The following is a 7,757-nucleotide window of genomic DNA, read 5'->3' as shown; positions in this document are numbered from 1 at the left end:
GATAGGCTCACGGTTCTAGACTTTGGGCCGCAGGCCAACCCTGCATGTTTGGGGGCCCATGTGTTCTACCTCAGCGCTTTTCATATTACAAGCGATCGGTACGGCGCTGGTTTTAGATGTTGTCGCAAGGCGAATACACAAAATTGAATAAAGCACGTCAACTGTTGGAATGAAATCGAATGACAGTTCCTAACCAGCAATCAGAGTTGCAATTCTATCAACCATATACCATGTGATAAATAATATTATCGTACTACTTATACACACGGGACACTTGTTTCGGCATGTCAGATTATTACATCAAAATCTCTCGGAGGGTAGATCAGTTCGGTAGTTGCGTGGTGCTACTGAAGAATTTCAAAGTTGATTTGGACCAGCTCTCCTTTCCGAGAAATTTCGATTTTGACATCATCCCCTACTGCAAGATATGATTTAGATTTGAAACTTGACCATCCTTTAGCGTCAATCATCATGCGACCATCCTTTGTACTTACGGTATATTGAGGAGGTTCATTCACACCAAGGCTGCGCATGGTAAGAGAAACTTGGCCGCGGTCGCCCGAATTGTTGGACGACTCCCTGGTTGCTCTAGGAATTCTCTGTTTGCAAACAAGAAGACATACCCAAACAGTTAGATCAACACAGTGAATCATGTGAAACAACATGGAAAGAAAAAGGAATGAAGCACTTGGACGGCCAATGCCTACCAAGAAAGTGGACATGTCGGTTTTTGTAAGGACTTTGGTATATGAAGTGCGAACTTCAGCCCAGTCTGTTGTCGGTGCAACTGCACGGGCCGGAGCAGATGCAAGTGCAAGTGTTGGTGCAGGTGCCGAAGCCACTACTGCTGCTGGAGATGGTGCTCCTTGTAGAGCTGGTGCCGGTGTCGAAGCAGGTACCGGTGCCGGTGTCAATGCCCGATCCTCCGGTAGATCAGACTGATCCGCTGACGCAGTTGGTGCCTAATCCTCAGCTGGATCAGACTGAGCTGCTGCCGCTGTCAGTGCTAGAGCAACTGCCGGTGCTCGATCTGTGCGAGACAGCGGTGATCGTGTCTGGTCTGCTATAATCAGCTTTCTAACTTGACTAGGATCCGTGACCGTGATCTAGTTTTTTTTCATTTCTTTTAAATGCAAGAAGGACTAATTGTGGCGTTTTTGTTAAACCAAACTGCAGTTCATCATAGGGATTCAGCTTGTACTCATACAACAGACTGATCCAATTTTTTCCAGTAATATAAGTGATGGATAGTGCCTTCGTTACTGACACGACATAAGAAGTGAAACCTGCAAAAATAGCCATCGTAGAGCAAACCAATGGTTTATTCTGTGATGAATGTCACATGGCAAAACCTGCATCATAAAATTGCAGGAAAAGAAAGAAAACATGACATTAAATCAATAAGATTTAGACAGTAAATCAATAAGATTTACTTGTTGTGACACGAGTGAATCCTTACCAGGAAATCACTATGTTGAAGTACTAAACAGAAGATTGATCGTCCAACTACGCGTGGCATGCAGGGGCCCCGCCTACTCCCACAAGCATGACAGTCCAAAGGTCGTGACAAATCGTATGGACCGAACATCCATGGCACTGGAAATCCTGGTAGGTGCGATAAACCCTGCAATGCATACAGATATTGGAGTGTAACCATAATTTATAAACCATCCTCACAAAAAAGATGATCTGGATACTTCAAAATATATAGACTAAATTGAGTGGACAGACATTAACATCGACCGTTCTCAGGACTGACCACACACCAAAAGCGGCAGTACTAATAAACAACACAGGCTTCACAAACACAAATCAAGTACTGAACAATAGTACTTACTACAGACAAGCAAAGTTGCACTAACTAAACTCTACAGACTATTTCTTGCCACCGACCTATGGGATGAACCCCGCATAACTGACTAGGCCATGGACTTTGTGTGAGATGTCTACATGCACCATCACCATCCTGTCAACCTTGGGGAAGCTAACAGAGTGGTCTTTCCACTCATAAACATGATGATGAAGACATGCCGCATCAGATTTGTTGGGAAGCTTTACAAGAACCACACCCTTCGTAATCGAAGGCACAACCAGGAAATTGTTGTGGTCAAGTACAACCTCGAGAACATGCCTGACAACAATGCTACAGGAAAACACTAGTTTAGGACACGTGGCGACAAGGACACAGCAGCTGGATAGTTCAGCAGTAGAACTCATCATCAGGTCTTCCTATTCACACGGCATGACTTTGAGAACTTCATCTCCACCACGGACCTGGTTCTATTTCAAACAGAAACCATATTTTATTACCTCCGTTCAGAAATATAAGATGACTACATATACGCATAGAAATGAGTGAACAAAGACACTAGAACATGTCTTCAAAGGCATGAGAGCAGAGGGATTACATGCAATATCCATAACACAAGTTACTGAGGCAAATATACCCTCTTAAAAGGTAGCATTGATGTTCATAAAGTACTCCCTCCGTCCCAAAATTCTTGTCTTAGATTTGTCTAGATACGGAGGTATCAAGTCACATTTTAGTATTAGATACATATGTATCTAGACAAATCTAAGACAAGAAATTTGGGACAGAGGGAGTAGTTGAAAGTAATCTATAATAAATCAGTGTCAACCTCTCGCATGTTTTGGTCAAAAGAGGAATTTAGAACCGTCATTTGGCACACTAAAATCACATGCAAGATCACCCACAAAGTTGTACTACCAGTACTATTACTGCGTGTTAGATGAAAAAACACGATCAAGATCGAGAAAAAGATCATCAACAAGATACATTACCTGGACTTGCTTAATGAGGGATCCCGGAGAGGGGGGCTTGGACAGGGTGATGGCTTTGAACTTAACTGCTGTAGTCTTGGCGGGGTGCTTGCGCTTCTTCGTACCATGAGCCTCGACGGTTTTGGCCAGAGTCATAGACATCACGTCGCCCGGTGCTCCGGCATCCATCCAAGAGAGGAAGCTGAGAGAGAAGAGTGAAAGGAGGAACGAGATGAGGGAGAAGCCAAGTGAGTGGGGGTTTTCTTCAAGAGAGGAAGCTGAGAGAGAAGAGTGAAATTATGGTTGCTTCGTCCGTCCAACTTACTGCTAGAAAGGAGGGGGTTTTGTGATTTGACGGCTCATTGGGCATTACTGCGGCGGTTCGATCGGGGTAGTCTACCGTCACTATACTACGGAGTAATTTAGTGCATGGCAGGTGGACCCAGGTGCTGGCTGTCCCACACGTCGGGGAAAGTGAGTAATTTAGTGCATGGCTGGAGGAGGATCCACACGGTAGAGCGTGTCCACTGTGTTTCTGAAGAAAAAAAAGATTACAGCAAGCGTTTCCATTCTTACGACGGAGGAGTGCGAAACACGGCAGCCACTTGAACATAATCAGTGCTCCTACTACTAGGCATGTGCAGTGGTTCATACGTCAGTACTACACAATCTTGTTGCTAGTGTAGTAAGATATGACGATAACAAATGATGCTTGCACATGTCAACTACTCCTATATGTAACATAGTACCTCTTTTTCGACTGTCCGGTCGAGAATGAATGGTGAGATCAATTTTAACAGAACTAGGTCCACAGCGCACGGAGAGTATGGTGCTATAGTACTCCACGAAACATGAACCATATGGAGCACGAATAGTGTTAGGGAGGGTGTATGAAGGGTGCACGGGATGGGAGAAAAAGTTCCCTTCTCGACCCACTTTTGGGTGTTTGGTAGAGTGCATGAAGGGTGCATGAGTCCACAATAGTAGGTTGACAAAAATACACTAAGAGGAAACAACTATATTGAGATGAGAATGCAACCAAACACACCCACACGCTTTGTGCTATAGTGACTGATCTGCACCGTCTGAGTTTGATCCAACGGTCATGTTGCGCCGAGACATGGACATGCCCATGCAGAGGGCAACTAAACACCACAGAAGTCCCTCTGCTTCTCAAGGCGCACGACGTTGGTGATGCAGGGTGATACCACCCGCAGAGCCCGCTCCCGGTCGACGAGAGCCAGTGTTAGGCGCCTCACCTCAGACTTTGTGATCTTCTGCGCCGCCATGGCACCAGGTAGAAGCAATGGGGAGAGGAAGCAAAGGGGCGAAACGGCTGAAAGGCAATGCAATCTACGGGAAGGCGGAGGGAGCGGGGAATCTTTTGGTTTTCACCACGGTAAAACACTAGTCGATGACTTCTCACATCAGGGAGCAGTGGGTTTTTACAGGCGGAGTCATCGTGACTAATTGCTGCCGCGCCTGCTCCCGTCAATAAAAAAATTAAAAATCCTACCGCGCCTGCTCCCGTCAATCAAAAAATTAAAAATCCTGCCGCACCCAAACACCAGAGCAACGCCGCGGTGGATATTTAAATTTACCTGCCGGCAAGTAGATAAAAAAAGGGGTGAAAAAAGAAATGTGGCGGCAGCCTAGCTAATCGGTCGAACTAGCCCAACTAGCTAGCCACCGTGCTTCACTGATGTACTCGGCGGGAAAGGTGGTCTTTCGTGATTTGACGACTCATTTACTTGTTTCAGTGCTACGAACGAGGAGGACCCAGAAAACACGCGGTAGGGCATCCCACGTGAGGAAGAATATATGCGTGCACCACCCGGGAGGACCCCGAAACCGCGCGGTAGGGTGTGCCACGTCTCGGCACGGAGGGAAAATGTGCGTGTAAAAATATACTATATCAGACGTAGTACCTATGGTTCGACCTCGGGACCTAGCCAGTCGGTCGAAAACACCCCACTAGCCACACAGCTTCATCATGCAAACGTGGCAAGGAGGATAGATGTGGTTAGCTCAGTCCCGACCAGCCACAACGTCTCTTGTTCTAGACGATTCTTCTATTTTCCAAGCTTTTTTTAGTTGTAATAACACCACAGCAAGCTAGCGCCGCTCTTTGTGTGTGCCTGTGCAAAGGTTAGACAATGGAGAGAAGAGAGATTGAGATCGCAGGCCTGGGACCCACCAGTAAGTGAGACAACGGTCATGCACGTGTTGACGAGGCACTCCCTCTACTCTACTCAACGCAAGTACTGTATAAAATCAAGTTATGGGACAAAGCCAACAACCTTTCGTTTTTTTAGGCTATCGACTTACGCTTTGTAGTCCAGGTTGCCAGTTCGAATCTCGTCTTTCAGATTTGTTAGTTTTAGGTCCAAATTTGATTAATGACAAGTGGGACCCCCATGTGTTGTTCCGGTATTTCAGTGTAGGATGGTTTTTTTGAACAAACACTTTGCACGGTTTGACAAGTGACGGCATGAGTTACACGTTTTTTGCAAGTTTACGAACAAAAATGACAGCAGCATAGAATATCACATCCACCCTGCAGCTTAGATACTATGGTGATACGAGTGTTTACACCGTTGGAAGTGAGATCCAATGGCTTGGGAGTAGTCTTTGTAATTATGCGCAATTTCCAAACTCTCCAAAGGTTTTTTTGCAAATAAAACATTCAGGCCTCGTGTGTGCCGCTGCCTCTTCGACCCAGCGGCTCCCCGGTGCTCATATTTGGTGCTCCCCGTAGCTTAATTACCTGCTACGGTGATATGAGCATCTAGGTCATATGATCAGTGATCAAATGGCACATGTGTAGTACTAGTACTTTCTGTGCATTTCCCAAACTCTATTAGCCGTATATTGCAAAAACATTCAAACCTCCTACTGTGGGCCGTTAGATCTCAGTGAACTCATATCACCATAGAATCTATGGTGCGGGAGCACCTCATACTCTCCCGTGCGAGAAAACATAAGGTGCTATCGCAGCTTGGATGCTACGGTGATACGAGCTTGGAGGTCGTTTGATCTGATATCCAATGGCATCTGAGCAGTCTTTGTGCTTGTAAGAAGTGGCCGAATGCTTTTGGGGCTTTTCTAAAAAAAACCATTCGAACCACCGAGGAGGTGTTGGGTCAAAAATCCAACGCCTCCGAAGAGCTTGTATCACCAAAGCATCTAAGGTGTGGTAGCACATGATATTCTTACATACAAGAGAATATGATGTCCTCCTTCATCTTATATGCTATGGTGATACGAGCTTCGAGGTCGTTGGATATGGGAACAAAGGGCATCTAAGTAGTTTTTGTACAAATTGTGTGCAATTCTCAAACTCATCAAGGTTTCCTATAAAAATATTAAGACACATCATGTGAGCTGCTATATCTCAGATCTACATGCTCCAAGCAACTCGTATCGGCATATAGCATCTAAGGTATGGGGCACATGATATTCTCCCGGGGAGGAGGGGTGGGGGTGCACAACCAATCGGTGGTTGCGAGGGTGGGGACAAATATAATCTAAACAACCCTAAACAGAGCTCCACAATTTTATCTAAGGTCGAGGGGTTGAACCCCGACAATCATAGCTCCGCCTAAACACAACATTTGCATGTACTGTAGTACTAGACTTAATATTCATGTTTCAGTTTCATGTTCATTTTAAATATTGAACTGAGGCTTCAAATGGACTGGCACATGGATGTCTTACATTTTACTCCCTTCGTTCCTAAATATTAGTCTTTTTAGAGGCTTCAAATGGACTGGCACATACAGATGTATATAGACATATTTTAGAGTCTAGATTCACTCATTTTGCTCCGTATGTAGTCACTTGTAGAACTCGCTAAAAGACTAATATTTAGGAATAGAAGGAGTATATTTGAATTCGTGTCATACATGCACGGTTTGGAAAAATAGATGCACTATACTTATTGGATTGTTGTTGTGTTCGTGCGTGTATGTCTATGTGTGTGTGTGTGTGGTCATATGCTTGATACAAAGTTTTCTCACCTCCATCTTGTTCATCTTTTAACTTTTAATTTGCATTGGAAAACTTACTAGGGATACCATGAAATGTCAAATCCATGTTGAGATCACTGTATCACAAACTCACTCTAATTCAACAACTCGTCATAAATCAATTACCACATTGAGATTAGTATTTGCAAGGAAAATACGGGTATTGTCATACACATAGATTCGTTCGGCAATTTAAAAGGTTCCTTTCGTATTCTCGAATGGTAGGACCCAACGGAGTACCAGCCATACCTTGGCTCGTGTTGATCCTAAAAAAACTGAGCTCGTGTCCTTCAGTGGCGTGCGTGGTACGCACATTAGGCAACCCCAACCAGTCGAGCCTTAGCGTTTCAAGTCGAAATATCTGGCATCCAGAATTCCAGCCCTAGGAAATTCCCCTCATGTCCCTGGTCCATAATGACTACGGATGAACAAAGGAGGGATGCTTTAGTAACTAGACAATGTTACCTACCGCGCCAAGCACGGTTCAATTCCCTTGGTCGCTGCTCGTCAAGGTCACCCGTCAACTACATTGCATAGTACTACTACTACTACTACTACACCAGGATGAGCACAGAATTGAGCCCGTTTGTTCGTTCCTAGTACTTGAGTTAATATATCAGGCAATGCACTGGAATGGAGGGATTATCCTTTTACTCTGCATATATAACTTGTCTGAAGTCTAACTAAGAAAAATGTTTGAACAAATCCTTTCTTAAGAAATACAACAGGACAGATGTACAGCTTGTTAATTTATTGCATGATGCAGGTTATGATATTGTTTCGATTCCTGGATCTTAAATTTCAAAAAATCCAAAAGTGAGCATAAATTCTTGAAACTAAGCATGGTCACATGAGATGGCACAAATATTACTTCATAAGTTTTTTCTTCAATTTGAGACAAGCTGCTTATGACAAGTTGCACAAATGAAGAGCCAAGGTATTTTGGAA

This window comes from Triticum urartu, chromosome 1 (genome assembly GCF_003073215.2).
Source record: "Triticum urartu cultivar G1812 chromosome 1, Tu2.1, whole genome shotgun sequence".
NCBI lineage: Eukaryota > Viridiplantae > Streptophyta > Magnoliopsida > Poales > Poaceae > Triticum > Triticum urartu.
Note: the sequence above shows the minus strand (reverse complement) of the source record.